This window comes from Dipodomys merriami, unplaced genomic scaffold (genome assembly GCF_024711535.1).
Source record: "Dipodomys merriami isolate MVZ:Mamm:240054 unplaced genomic scaffold, mDipMer1.0.p SCAF_565, whole genome shotgun sequence".
NCBI classification, from domain to species: domain Eukaryota; kingdom Metazoa; phylum Chordata; class Mammalia; order Rodentia; family Heteromyidae; genus Dipodomys; species Dipodomys merriami.
The window spans coordinates 23,573-38,480 of NW_027206141.1; positions in this window are offsets into that span (position 1 = coordinate 23,573).

Consider the following 14,908-nt stretch of genomic DNA (forward strand, 5'->3'; position numbering starts at 1 on the left):
ATAACCTCAATTGTCCTACCAGCCTGAAAACCATTATCGCCCAAGTCTCATCTTTCTTAATCACTAGTATTATAGAGGTGAGTCATGGACCCCAAGAGTCAATGACTTTTCAGGTCTTATAGATTCCACATGTTTACTAGTAATTGTAATAATAAAATACCACAGATTGGGTAGTGTTAACACTGTAAATACATTGCTTCTGTGTTGGTGGAACTAAAACTCCAAGATCAGAGTTGGCTTCTTCTAAGTCCTCTTTCCTTGGCATATTCAAGGCCTTCTGCTTCTCTTGGAGGAGACTTCAACTTAAATTCTACCTTTGAGATTCTTTTTCCAAATGCAGTCACTTTCTAATGCAATGGGTTTTTGATCATTAGTGTGATTTCAGTGGGACATTATCGAACACATAACATATTACTTAATGGATAGGAGAAAATATCTAATAGGAAATTATTTGGTTTGGGCATGGAAGTTATGCTATATTTAAAAAATAGCAAAAGAGAGAAAGGTTTTATTAGAGCTTGTAAAATGAGGATGAACTCTTGACCTCAGACATGCCAAATTCTTACCCTGTCACACACTTAAATGCTTAGTGGTACTGGAAGATATTACCCAAAAACCTATACTTGTGAAACAGCATCTCTACTACTGCCATACCAGCAGATTGTAATTTGATTGCTTATTTTGAGGTAGTATCACTATGCCTGGGCCTACTTGGACAGTGGTCCTCCTAACACAAGCAAAACACATTGTACCCAGCAAATGGTTAGCGTTTCTGAAACATTTTTTTTGGGCTGGGCTTGCCTGGAACTGAAATTCTCTCATCTCTATTTTCTAAGTAGATAATATTGTAGGTTTTAGCCACTTTATCCAGCAAAATTGTACAATTTCAAGATATCTTGATATTGCCTGTATTTGTGCTTAACATATATAGCTATCCTTAATTTTCTCCATCTTTTGTTTAGTACTCTGAGTGGAAATTTTGTATCCCCTCTGTACAGTGTGTTCACAAAAAAATTAATTAAAAATTAAAAAAAACTCCTGTATATCAATTTTAAAATAAAAAATGCATGAACAAAGAAAAAAAAAGAAAACATTGACTTTCTTGATATACATGGCTTTGTTTGTATGGAATCCCATCACAATCCAAAAAATCTCCCAAAAGTTTATGTCCAGAATCATGGAAAAGAAGGCTTCAGGTTGGAAAAAAAACACTGATCCTTAACTTATAATTGCACTATATTTATAGTGTTAGTCAATGCTTTCTAAAGTATGAGAAGAGAAGAAGGCATAAATGTGAAATATGTCAGGTCTCTGTAGAATTTCTGTAGTTGTCATTTCATGTTATCTTTCTTCCTTAAAGCATGCTTTATTAAAACCCTCTGGGTGGATATTGGTTGGACTAATTGGTAACCTTCCCCGGGAAATGAAGCTGATTTTAGACTGCCGATGATTTGGTAAATAAAAGAATGATGAGAATGAGCACAGATATTGTCACAAAATAAGCCGACAAAGTTCAATTTTGCTGAACAGCAAACAAAGCAGCTTCAAGTCCGATGATCCACATTGGGACATATATTGATAGATACATATGTATACATATACACACATACGTGAAAAAGTAAATATCCAGTAGAAGATAGAGAAACTTGGTGTGACAAGTACTAAACTATATCAAACTGGTTTCAGTAAAGGTACAGTAAAACGTCAATAGTTTAGCATAGATTTTGCATAGATTTGTAAAGGATGAAAATTTTTCCTTCATTTTATACTTTACAAATGTCCTTAGTATGTATTAAGTTTTTTTATATTGTAGTTGGAGCATCTATACAATGCTGAGAATTGGGATTACATAAAGTATGCAACATGAATAGGCCAGCCTGAATAGATAAATTCATTAGATTCTTATTTCCATTTAACTACCAGGAGAAATGGAGTTCAGTTCAGATTTTATGTAGAGCACTGGCCTTGAACACAAAAGCACCATTCACGCCGTGAGTTTAAGCCCTAGGATCTACAGAAACAAAAACACTAAATACAACTTGGAGTTAGATATTTTATAATGAAGCATTTTTATATGCTCTACCTTGTTAGAAAGACTAGATTTCTGTGTTAGCTTTATAACCTACCATAATAAGTGATATTGTCCATTTAGTAAGCAGAAAGGCTTACAATGATTTATAAGTTTGAAGGTTTCAGTGTATGTTCAGTTGGTTTTCTTGCTTTGGTGGCCTGTGGCAAGACAATGTCAAGGTGGGGAGTATGTCAAAAAGAAATGTTTTTGACCTAGAATGATAAACAGATAAAAGAACAAAGTAGATGAGAGTCCATGTTCTCATAGGTTTCACTCTGAAGAACTTAATCTCCAAAAGAACTATTCAGGTATTCTCCACAGTCTGGGAGGAAATGTAAAGTCAATTTTCTTTAACATATAGGTCTTTCTGGGGCATTCTAAATTTAAATGGCAACACCTTCACCAATGATAATGACTTGTCCAGGGGTGGAAGCAACTAGATATTGCTATAAATTCTAATCAGATATCAGCAGACTAAATATTTTATGGAATTCCTATTAAAACTTTTTCTTGCAGGCTGACTGGGTCTTCATACTACACATGTGCATATCTGTGTGTATGTGTGTGTGTATTTGAATAAACTAATATAGCAATGTAACAGATAAAATTATTAGTATGGCCTTTTTCTTCTCATACCATGAAAGCCTGCCACAAATCCAATCAAATCCCACTCAAGATTCAAACATTAATGCTGTCCCAAAAGTTCTGTACACAAACCCATGTACATACACTTCATTTAAGACGGCAATGGTATATGAAAATTTTAAGTCTTCCAATTACGTTGTCACCAAGGAAACAACGTACAATATTTCCTTTAAAAATATCTAGATTGTAGAACACTTTAGCCAGAAAATTGAAGCACTATACATTACAGGATTTAATTTAAATATTTAGTCACTGAAATGGATATTCAATATCCACAACTTAGAGCTCTTTTAAAACACATAATTGCAAACCTCATCTATTACCATCTTCCGTGAAGACAGTCCTTGCTGAAAACGAACCAAATGTGGTAAACCAATTAAAATGTATGCCATTGTTAAATGCTATTGTTTTAAAGCATGGAAGTGACAGAGCAATTAATGCCAGTGAACAGCCGGTTCTAAGAAGTATGAAAAGTGATTATTTTGTACTCTAGGTGGAAAACTCCACAGATGTTTCAGATTGTGCTTCGTTCTAGGCATTTGTGAGATACATTTTGGAAAGCACAATGAATGAAAACATATTGTTTTATAAAGATTTGCTGGCTGAGAAACCAGGGAAAGAAAACTTATTGAAGTGTTTCAAATGAGAATACAGACAATAGGGTGGGTAAGATGTGATATTCAGCTTTAAATACAGATTGAAGCAAACCAAAGAATGGGATTTTTTTCCCGTAACAAATGCTTTCTCGGTATATTGAGCTATACACTATAATGAAAAGTCAGGAAAAAACACTGACGCCTGTTGAATTTCTTTCTTAAGAGAATCTTAAATGACAAAGATGAAGAAATTTAAGTATGTTAATAAAACATTATCAAGTATTTAATTTTTGATTAAAAGTTAAAACAAACTGACAATTAGTCCATTAAGATTTATGTTTCCTGTCATATTTTGTTTTCTCTTTGTTCCTCTTTTTTGGGTGGTGATTTTTTTTTTCAGAAATGCAACCTAGTCTTAATCATTACCCACAAAATTTATGCCGTCATAGAATCAGAGAGTTTTATTTATTAAATTAAGACTAGAATAGGCTCGGGAAGGGAGGTGAAGGGTAAACAAAGGAGGAGGCTGCAATGCTTGGTAAGAAATGTATGCATTATCCTGCCCATGTAATTGTAGCCCCTCTGTACAGTATGTTCTCAAATAAAATAAAATAAAATTAAAAAAAAGACTAGAATAGGCTCATTTTATGTTAACCCAAAATATTAACACCAAAATAATTTTTCACTAAAAAAATTCATAAAAAATTATGAGGACTTGGTGGAAGATGGAGGAGGAGAAGCTGGAGGGTAAATAAGCTCTTGCACAGAAAGTAGTTTTAGTGTTCCAGTGAACAGTCGTAGGCCAGAGTCACACCAAGTGTGCCATCACAGTACAGAGAGTTTGGCCAGAGAGGGAAAATCCAGGCAAGATGACAGATCTGAGCACTTGCCAGTAGCCACAGCTATGGTGGCAGTAGGGACAGTTCCAGTGGCTGTAGCCACCATACCTACAGAAAGAGTCCACGACAAAGGCCCCAGACGTGGCCTGTGAGCAGATTCTACTCACCAGCAAGAACTGACAAGGAGCAGATCTCTTCATCCTGCAGATCACAGACCAGAGACGACCCAGGAACCAACACTCTGGCATGAGCAGAATCCTGACATCCTCACTCCTTCTCAGGGGGCAGAGAAGAGAAGGCCATCCTTTCCCCACCACCAGAGATCTCCATTTGGACTCTTACCTATGTAAGGCTGAGCAGCTAGCTCCAACTCATTCCTTGGAAGAAAACAAAGGAGTCATTTGGCAAGTCACAGGAAGTAGACATGACCTGCCAGGCTCAGCTCCACCCAGGGGAATGTCACCCCACCCAGCCAGTGGTAGCTCTGTCCTTGGAGGAGTGATTTCCTTCACAGGGCAAACAGAGCCAGAAGCTGCCCCTCCCTACAACAGTCTAGACAAACATTTGAAACTCAGGAAACATAAATCCTGAGAATGGGCTTCCCGAGTGTTTCAGGAGTTGCCCCTCAGGGAAAAGCTACTGTTTCTGAAAGGCCTCAACTACCCAGAACCTAGCCTCATCACAGCATCTCCACACTGGAGGAAACAGCCATCTCCCTCATTTGTGATACTCAAAGCAGATCTCCTTCCCATTGAAGTAGCCTGGGAGGAGGATCACAAAATCCTGAGTAAAGCAGAGCATTTTTCTGCCTGCCCCAAAAAATTGACTTAAGAAACCAATCAAGCAAAACGAAAAGTAAACACCACAAGCACACCAGACTCCACCAAGAGACTGGTTATGGACACAGGGGAAATACAGGATCTTCCCATTCCCTCCCACCAAAAGAACCCAAAAATCAAATCAAAGAACTCTTTTTTTTATCTTTTTTTTTTCAATTTTAATTTTTTAAAAAGTGTTTGATGTTAATTTTTTCTCATAATTTTTATTTTTGGTGTGTGTGTGTGTGTGTGTTTAAACTCTTTTGACCTTTTGGTCCTTTATATTGTTTTCATTTTTCTCTCTTTATTCTTTTTTGTTTGACTTAATTGCTGTTCTGCTCATCCCCCGATACATACCTGCGGTCGATAATTAGATGTTATTCTCCATTCTTTACATAATCCAGAAATTTATTTATTACTCGATTCAAAAGGTCTTAGGCTGAACTTCTTGAACAGCAGTATTATTTTTTTACACCAATATAATTTTCAAGTACTTAATTTTAATTTTTTTTATTTTTTAGTTGTCCTGTTTCCTTTCTATCCCTCCTTTCATTTCATCCTATCCTTTTCTTCTCTCAATATCATTTCTTTAAACTTACATAATTTTTAAGTGTTTCACTTCTTAAATTTAAATTTTTGTTTATCAATTTCTTATTTATTGTTTAAAAAAATCTCTCTGTTATCATTCTGTCCAATCCATTTCCTGCTCAGACATAAGTACTTGGTTAAATTCACTCTTCTCTTACCTCTCCACATCCCTCTAATCCTATTTTTCTCCACATTTCTCCCTAAACCTAATAATTCCTGGTGTGTCAAATCATTTTTGCTTTTATTAGCCCATTAGTCCATGGTTGTTTGCAGTTGAATAGATTGTATCTGATGAACTAGATTGTATCTGCAACCATTGTGACTGTGTAACTAGAGGACTCAGGTTGATGCTTGCCTTAAAATAGTGTTCTAGCGTAAAATTGGTTTTACTTTCATACCAAATGGGCAGAACAAGCGGAAAAACACAAGAAAAATGGCAAGTCTGGGTATATGAATTCCCAATCATGATAATCAGGTGACAGAATATTTAATGAATAATCCAGAGAAGAGTTCCCAAAAATCTCTACAAACACTAGTGGTAAACATGGTGAATGAATAGATTGAAAACTTGGAAAGGATTCAGTGTGAGCATGATAGAGAGCGAGAGGGGGTAAACCAAAGATTAATACAGGAATCTTGTGAGCATGAGGAAGCTACTCAAAGATTAATACAGCAATTGCATGAGCAGATTGAGAACAGTCAAAGAGAGATATAATAATCGCATGAGAAGGCTGAGATCAGTCAAGGAGAAAGAGGAATTGCATGATTGTGAGGAAGCTAATCAAAGAGTAATACAGGACTTGCGAGAGAGGGTGAGAATAGACAAAGATCAATAAAGGCATTCATGGAATCCATGAACAGACAGCTGAATGAATTCAGGGAGACCACAAAGGGAATTTTCAGTAGAGCCCAAGAAAAGGACTGAGAGTCCAAGTAAACCATAACGAATCAACTAAGTGATTTGAGAAGAAATACTGAACGCCAAATTAAGGAAGTAAAGTTCATACAAGACCTAAAACAATGCTCCAACAAAGATTTGGAGCCATCAAAGCCAAACAATTAGAAGGAAAAGAAATTTTAAAAACCAAGTAGAAAGTCTTGACAGTCGGTTAGACCTTGCAGAAGATTGAATCTCGGGGATTGAAGACAGACTAGATATTATAGAGAAAAAATGTATAACTATCCAAGACAAATCCTAGAAATATGATAGATCTATTCAACAATTGGAAGGCACCATCAGAAGACCTAATCTGAGGATAATGGGTGTAGAGGAGAACCTAGAGAGAGAAGTTAATGGTTTAGGAAATTTATTTAACAGAATCTTAGTAGAGAAATTCACAAACATGCAAAAAACAGGCCTATTGAGATATAAGAAGCTTTTGGAACCACCAAACCAGACTTACAAAAGGTACTTAAAGATGTCCTACACATAGAAAACCAATAAGACCACAATAAATGCCAAGAAACAGCATCTAAGGGAATAAAATTAGAACTCAACACAAAAAAGCCACCAAAGAAAGTCCTGTAACACATGGAGGCTGAACAACACACTGTTGAGTCACCAGTGGGTCATGGAAGAGATTAGAAAGGAAATGCAAATGTTCATGATATTCAAAAAAAAATGAACACATAAATTACCAGCTCCTCTGGGACACAGGAAATGCAGTACTCAGAGGCAATTTTATACCTCTGAGTTCCTACATCAACAAATTAAAGAAATCTGAAACCAACAATTTAATGAGACATATGCCCCCCCTTGAAAAAGAGCATCAAAATAAGCCCCAATCCAGTAGATGGAAAAAAATAATTAAAATTAAATCAGAATTAAATGAATTAGAATCCAAAAAAGCCATAGAAAGAATCAACAAAACAAACCTTTGGTTCTTCGAAAAAATTAACAAAAATTGACAGACGCCTAGCAAATCTTATCAGAAAAAGAAGAGTACATGGAAATAAACAAACTCAGAGAGGAGAATGGAAACATCACCACAGAAACAACCAAGAACCAGAACATTATAAGGGGATACTTCTCAAACCTTTATGCTAATAAGTTTGAGAACCTAGTAGAAATTGACCATTACCTAGCAAATATTGATATGCCAAAACTAAACGAAGTTGAGTTAAACCAACAGGCCAATATCAAGCATTGAAATAGAAACAGCAATAAGAGAACTCCCATCTAAGAAAAACCCAGGACCAGATGGATTTACAGTAAAATTCCACAAGGCCTTAAATGCAAAGCTCACACCAATACTCCTCCAATTCCTCAATGAAATTGAAAGAGAAAGTGCACTATCGAACTCATTCCATGAAGCCATCATAACCCTCATCCCAAAACCAGGCAGGGACTCATCAAAGAAACAGAACTATAGACCCATTTCTTGATGAACATTGATGCAAAATTTCTCAACAAAATTTTGGCCAATCGACTTCAACAATTCATCCAAAAAATCATACACCACGATCACACAGAATTCATTTCAGGGTTGCAAAGCTGATTTAATATATGCAAATCAATTAATATAATTTACAACAACAACAAGACCAAGGATAAGAACCACATGGTTATCTCAATAGATGCAGAAAAAAGCATTTGACAAGTTCCAAAACCCCTTTATGATGAAGGCTCTGGAAAAATTAGGAATCCAGGGAACATTCCTCAATACAATAACGGCTGTATATGACAAACATACAGCCAGCTTTATAGTTAATGGTGAAAAACTAAAGCCATTTCCTCTTAGGAAAGAGAAAAGGATGTCCAATTTCTCCACTTCTCTTCAATGTAATATTAGAATGTGTAGCTACAGCAATAAGACAAGATGCAAACATTAAAGGATCCAAATATGGAAAGATGAAGTAAAACTCTCCATCTTTTTAGATGACATGATCTTATATTTAAAGAATCCCACAGAATCCATTGCCAAATTACTTATGCTGATTCAAAACTTTGGCAAAGTAGCACGGTATAAAATTAACCCTCAAAAATAAATAGCTTTACTGTATGCCAACAACGAGAAAAGCATGGCTGACATAAGGAAAGCAACTCCATTCGTAATAGCCCCACAAAAAATAAAATATCTAGGAATTAGTTTAACCAAAGAAGTGAAAAATCTCTATGATGAAAACGTAGAAAACCTGAAAAAGGAAATCCAAACTGAACTTAGAAAGTGGTAAAAACCTTCCATGATCCTGGATTGGAAGGATCAACATCATGAATCTGGCAATACTTCCTAAAGCGATGTAAAAATTCAATGTGATACCTGCGAATATTCCGACCTCATTCTTCAAGAAAATAGAAGAGGCAATCCAAAAATTCATATGGAACAATAAAAGACCACGAATAACAAAACAATCCTCAACAGAAACAACAGTGCTGGAGGAATATCAATAGCAAATTTCAAAATCAACTACAAAGCCATAGTAATCAAAACAGCTTGGTGCTGGCACCAGAACAGATCTCAGGACCAATGGAATAGAATTGAAAACCCAGAAATTAACCCACTGACATATAGCCATCCAATCTTCGCTAAGGGAGCTAAAAATATTAGAATGGAAGAAAGACAGCTTCTTCAGTAAGTGGCTGGCAAAATTGCTTAATCACTTGTAGAAAACTAAAGCTAAATCCTTATATATCACCCTGGACCAGAATCAATTCCAAATGGATCAAAGACCTGGAGTCACAGCAGACACCTAGGTCTCCTTGGCACAGGCTGAAATTGTCTTAATAGAGACCCAGAAACACAACAAATCAAAGAAAGGTTGGACAAATAGGATTACATGAAATTGCAGAGCTTCTGCATGGCCAAGGACATAGATAGCAAGATCAATAAAAATCCCACCGATAGGGAGAAGATCTTCACTAGCCATACAACAAACAAGGGTTTCATATCTAAAATATACCTGGAACTCACAAAAGCAGATCCAACAACAAATCCTCAAAGAAAGAAACAACTGCCCAAAAATAAGTGGGCTAAAGACTTACAGAGACACTTCTCTGAAGAGGAAGCAAGGATGATCAATAGACATATGAAGAAATGCTCAACCTCCCTAACCATAAAAGAAATTCAAATCTAAACAACATTGAGATACCACCTCACCCCAGTCAGAATGGCTATAATCAAGAACTCTAATAACAACAGAAGCTGGAGGGGATGTGGAGAGAAGGGTACCTTGCTGCATTGTTGGTGGGCGTATAAACTTGTTCAACCACTTTGAAAAGTAGTATGGAGGTTCGTCAAAAGACTCCACATAGTGCTCCCCTGTTTCCCAGCTATCCCACTTTTGGGCATTTACCCAAATGATCACAAACATGACCATACTAAAGCTTCCAGCGCAACTATGGTTATTGCAACTGTATTTACCATAGCCAAGATATGGAACCAACCCAGATGGCCCTCAGGAGATGAATGGATCAATAAAATATGGTATATATACACAATGGAATTCTAGGCCTCCATCAGAAAGAATGACATTGCCCCATTTGTTAGGAAATGGAAAGACTTGGAAAAAATTATATGAAGTGAAGTAAGCCAGGCCCAAAGAAATATAGGTCCCATGGTTTCCCTTATTTGCAAGAACTAGTATATTTGTGAGACAAGCAGAAACGGTCAGATAAGTTATGTTAGGCAAAATGAACCCCAAGATAAGGACTCAAATGGGTTTTTTCTCTCTTGCTATTGTTCCTAGCATATTTATAAGATGATTTCTTTGTTGCTTTGTAAGTCCTTCCCCCATGGTATAACCCCTGTTTTCACTGTATTTGATGTTATAATTTGTGGAGGAGTAGGGAAAAACAAATTCTTTAAATAGGGATACAGGTGGACCCATTGCAACAATCAGATGTACAACACGTTATGTTAGCGCATGCATGGGTTGGTTGGGGGGGAGATGGGAAGGTATGGTAAGGGAAAACAAAGGAGGAGGCAACAATGCTTGATAAGAAATGTAATCATTACCGTACTCATGTAATTGTAACCCCTCTATATGTATTTTCACAATAAAAAATCATGAAATAATAAAGTAAAAATTAATGTCAATTTTTTTTGTTATTGTTGTTGGTCATGGGGTTTAAATCTGGGCCTGGGCAATGTCTCTCAACTCTTCAGTTCATTGATACCACTGTACCACTTGAGCCACAGTGTTGTTTCTATTTTACAAGTGGGTTATTGGAGATAAGAGTCTCACAGACATTTCTGCCCAGGCTGGTTTTGAACCACTATCCTCAATCTCAGACTCCTGAGTAACTACGATTAGAGGCATGAGCCACCAAAGCCCAAACCATGTCAATTTGTAAAAAGCCAGCTTATTGTAACTTCTGTTTTTTTTCCAATAAACAATCTTACTTTTTAGCATTAGTTTATAACTATGAGTTATTTTTAGATGTAACTGTGAAATTTTTAATAGAATCAAACATATTTTTAATATTTCTCAGTACCTCACAAAATCCCTTGTAATTGACTTTCCCCAAAGTCAATTATTACATACTACATTACTCACTATTATTACACTCTGTATTACATATAGTGTGAAGCAAAAATAGTTTGGACCATTTCATTTAAATTATTAGATGGTATTTTAGCATTATAAATTCGCATCTGTGATTTTAAAAGAAGGAAAGAAGATTTTAGAGTTAAAATCAAATGTAAATGCATAGTGTATCCTAATTAAAGCAAAATTTATGAGTTCACACAGAAAAAATTATTTTCTTTCCACTAAAGGCTTTGAAGTAATACTATTGGAAATAGTGACGTAAGAGGAGGAAGAATTCAAATGGTGTCAAAGAATGTCTGTTATTGTGCTACCCCCTCCACTAACAAGACCTACCTGGTCCCAGATGCCACAAAACTTCAAGTATCTCTCTTAGAACTCTATTTGGAAAAGTTCTAAATCACTGATTATATATGTACTTTCTGTTATATGAAACAAAATATAGACACAAAACAATTGAAATAAAATGCACACATATGTTGAAGTCACCACAGCTGGAAAAACAACCAACAAAGTAGAACTCCCCCAGGAACAAAAACCTGTTGTGCCTGATTATTTTTAAGCAAAAAAATCTCAAATACATGTTACCCTTGAGTAGATCCATAAAGATAACTGTCTCAGAAGTACGGTTGTGTTAATTTGTAATTAAATTCATCTAGATGAACCTAATATAGCAAATCACGTGAATGGATCAAATTGTTTAAAAGCTGCACATATTTAAAAGAATAAAATAACAAAAATCATCACATACTTAAAAAATTCAGAAATGCAACCAATAAGTCCAATAGTATCCATATTGAGACCTAAATCCTACTGATTTAACAAGAACAAAATATGCAAATAATAGAATCTGAGCCGTGTACCTGAGTGTACATAATTTTAAACTACTCCAAATTACACTTTGTAGAAGACTGAATGTGGGCTATCTGAAGGAAAACATCAACCCATGATATAAATGACATTAAAAATCTCATTAAAAGAGAGAAGTAGTTTCTGGAAAATGCTATTTTAAAAAGTAGTGGTCAAAATCTTTCTAGTACTGAAAAAATTGCATACCTATTTAGTTATATCCAAAAATGACACAATATACTCAAGCTGATTTGAAACTTTGAGAAAGTAGCGGGATACAACTGTAACATAATTATGGATGTGACTCTGGCATGGAATTAATTTCCTCTTTGATCTGACAAAAATATGTGAAAGAACAGAACTTCAACTAAATATCAAGACCTAACAAACATATAGCCAGAAAAGTCATCATGCAAGCTGTTTTGCAACTGGGATAAAAGAAATGTTATATACCGATTCTGTATTTATTGTAAATATTGTTTTGTTTCATATATTTCCTTTAGCTTGCATTTTTAAAACATTGTGTTAATGATGTATATCTTGGTAACTAATTTTGGATTCCTCCTTCAATTTAGTTTTGAAAATAATATCTTACTTCAGTTCCTAACCCATGAAATGATGTTGATTACAAAACAACTGCTAATAACCACTGTTTATAATACACAAAATCTCATAAGCATGACACCAGCAAGCATTGATTAACATTTGATATCATGGTCTCATGACTGATGAAGCCTATCTGCCTGAGTATAGCTGTACCAAGATTCCTCAGCCTAAATTTATCCACTGTTAAAAAATGTTTATATTTTTATTTGTCACCCATTGTAGATTAAACCTGAGTACAAAGCCTAAGGAAAATGATAAGGTGAGAATATAGCTTTTCTAGATATGAAGTAAAGAAAATGCAGCATAGAGTAACTCACTGGTTTAAAGTCAACCTATTTCTCCAAAACATTCTAAGCATTTCCTTACTATGTGTATTATTCTCAAGAAGGGAATGGGGAATACGAGAAGAGGACTAACCTAGCATTATCTTCAAATACACATAAGTTGGATTTTCCTCTTTATTTTCCTATAAGCATTTTTGATAAAAACTGTTTGAATGATTGATTTCCATGTCTGGTATAATATATCCTAGTTGCATATTCCAAAGTACATTCAGAAAATGCTATATAGCAATTAAGTCCGGGCAGAAAAAATGGCATCTCTAACTATGTGACGTCCAATTATTAGCTATTTCATTATGCCCCAATTTAATGAATGTTATTGTTTAAATCTTTATAAAGTATTAATTAAAATCGATCAGTGTCCTATAAAATAATTGTATATAATTTTATCCTAGAATCATTCAAGAACTGCCCATTCAATCATGACATACATCACATTCCATTGGAATTCATATGGATAGGAATGAGTTTCTTAGGATTTCCTGCCTGCCATTTGGAGGTGGCAGGACCAGGATTCAAACTGTGGGCTCCAGCTCCCATTACTTCAACCCAAGGATAGGAACTTATTGGTCTGTCCAAGAACATCAGCAAGACCAATGATTAGGCAGGCACCAGTGGTTCTCAGCAGTCCTCCTTGATACTTACAAGGCTGTGATAGGAGGATCGTGGTCAAAGTCACCCTAAGTAGGGAAATCCTTGAGACCCCCTGTCCAACTTCATTGTCAACAAAGCCAGAAATAGAGCCATATGGCTCCAGTGGTAGAGGGTTAACCTTGAGCAAAAGCAGCTCATGGACTGTGCCCAGATACTGAGTTCAAGGTCTAGGACAGGCAACAAACAGACATACACAACAATCTGTGCAGACATCTCACTAAAACTGGTCACCCTCTTTTCCCCAGCTGAATTGGACAGAGTTCCCTGGGAAAGGGGCTGGGGGAGCCACTGTCATCTTGACTCGACCCATTCTGCATGCATCACAGGATTCCGGCCACATTATTTCATGGTTCTTTCTGACCAATAGGATACAAGAATTGTATTCCATGATACCTGGTAGATGGACTAGGCTCTGTTAGCACACTTGGAGGCTGAGATCCACAGAGGGAAAATCATGCCACAGGAGAGGAGGGCCTGCTGCAGGCACCCGGGGCCACCTGGCAGCTCAGTGCCAGACTGAGTTGGAGCCACAGACCCTCCATCCCATGAGCTGACACCACAGCATGCATGGGGATGGGAAGCGGGACATATGTGCCTCTGAGAAGAAAATCTGCTTCATCCATGACCTGCCTGATGAGGTGGACTTCCAGAGTCCACCAGGTGAGCACCACCATTGATGCAACCAGCTGTCGGCACACATCCGAACCATTGAGGAGCCCCTTGTGGTATGTAAAGTGCAGATGTTGGTCCTGCATATGCTGTGTTGGGAGAATGCTGAGTGCAGGCACTGGCTGTCCCAGGAGAAGATGGAGAAGAGGACAGTGCTGCAGGAGCTGCTATTGCTCCTCGCAGGGGAAGGCACAGACAGCAGTCTCCAGATGCCAGCACAGGCTGAGCCCCCCACCACCAACACTGCTTCAGAGGCCTCAGGGCCCATGCTGGGTGAAATGAGGGAGCAGCAGAAAGATTTTGAAGAATTGAAACTTGAAGACAGCATGGAAAATGCCAGAGGAGAGGTCAGGGTTCCCGACGCCAGAGTGGACTCTCCCCGAAGGAGCACATCCTGCTACAGATGCCCCACATTCAGATCTGCCCACAGCTCCCAGGCTCAGGGGAGGAGTGCTCCCTCACTTACTTCTATAGACCAATGTGGATGATGACTTTCTTTTTTTGTTTTGTTTTGTTTGTTTGTTTGTTTTTTTGTCGGTCATGGGGCTTGAACTCCGGGCCTGGGCACTGTCCCTCAGCTCTTCAGCTCAAGGCAAGCGCTCTACCACTTGAGCTACAGCGCCACTTCCGGTTTTCTGGTGGTTTATTGGAGATTGGAGTCTCACGGTCTCTCCTGCCCGGGCTGGCTTTGAACCGCGATCCTCATATCTCAGCCTCCTGAGTAGCTAGGATTACAGGCGTGAGC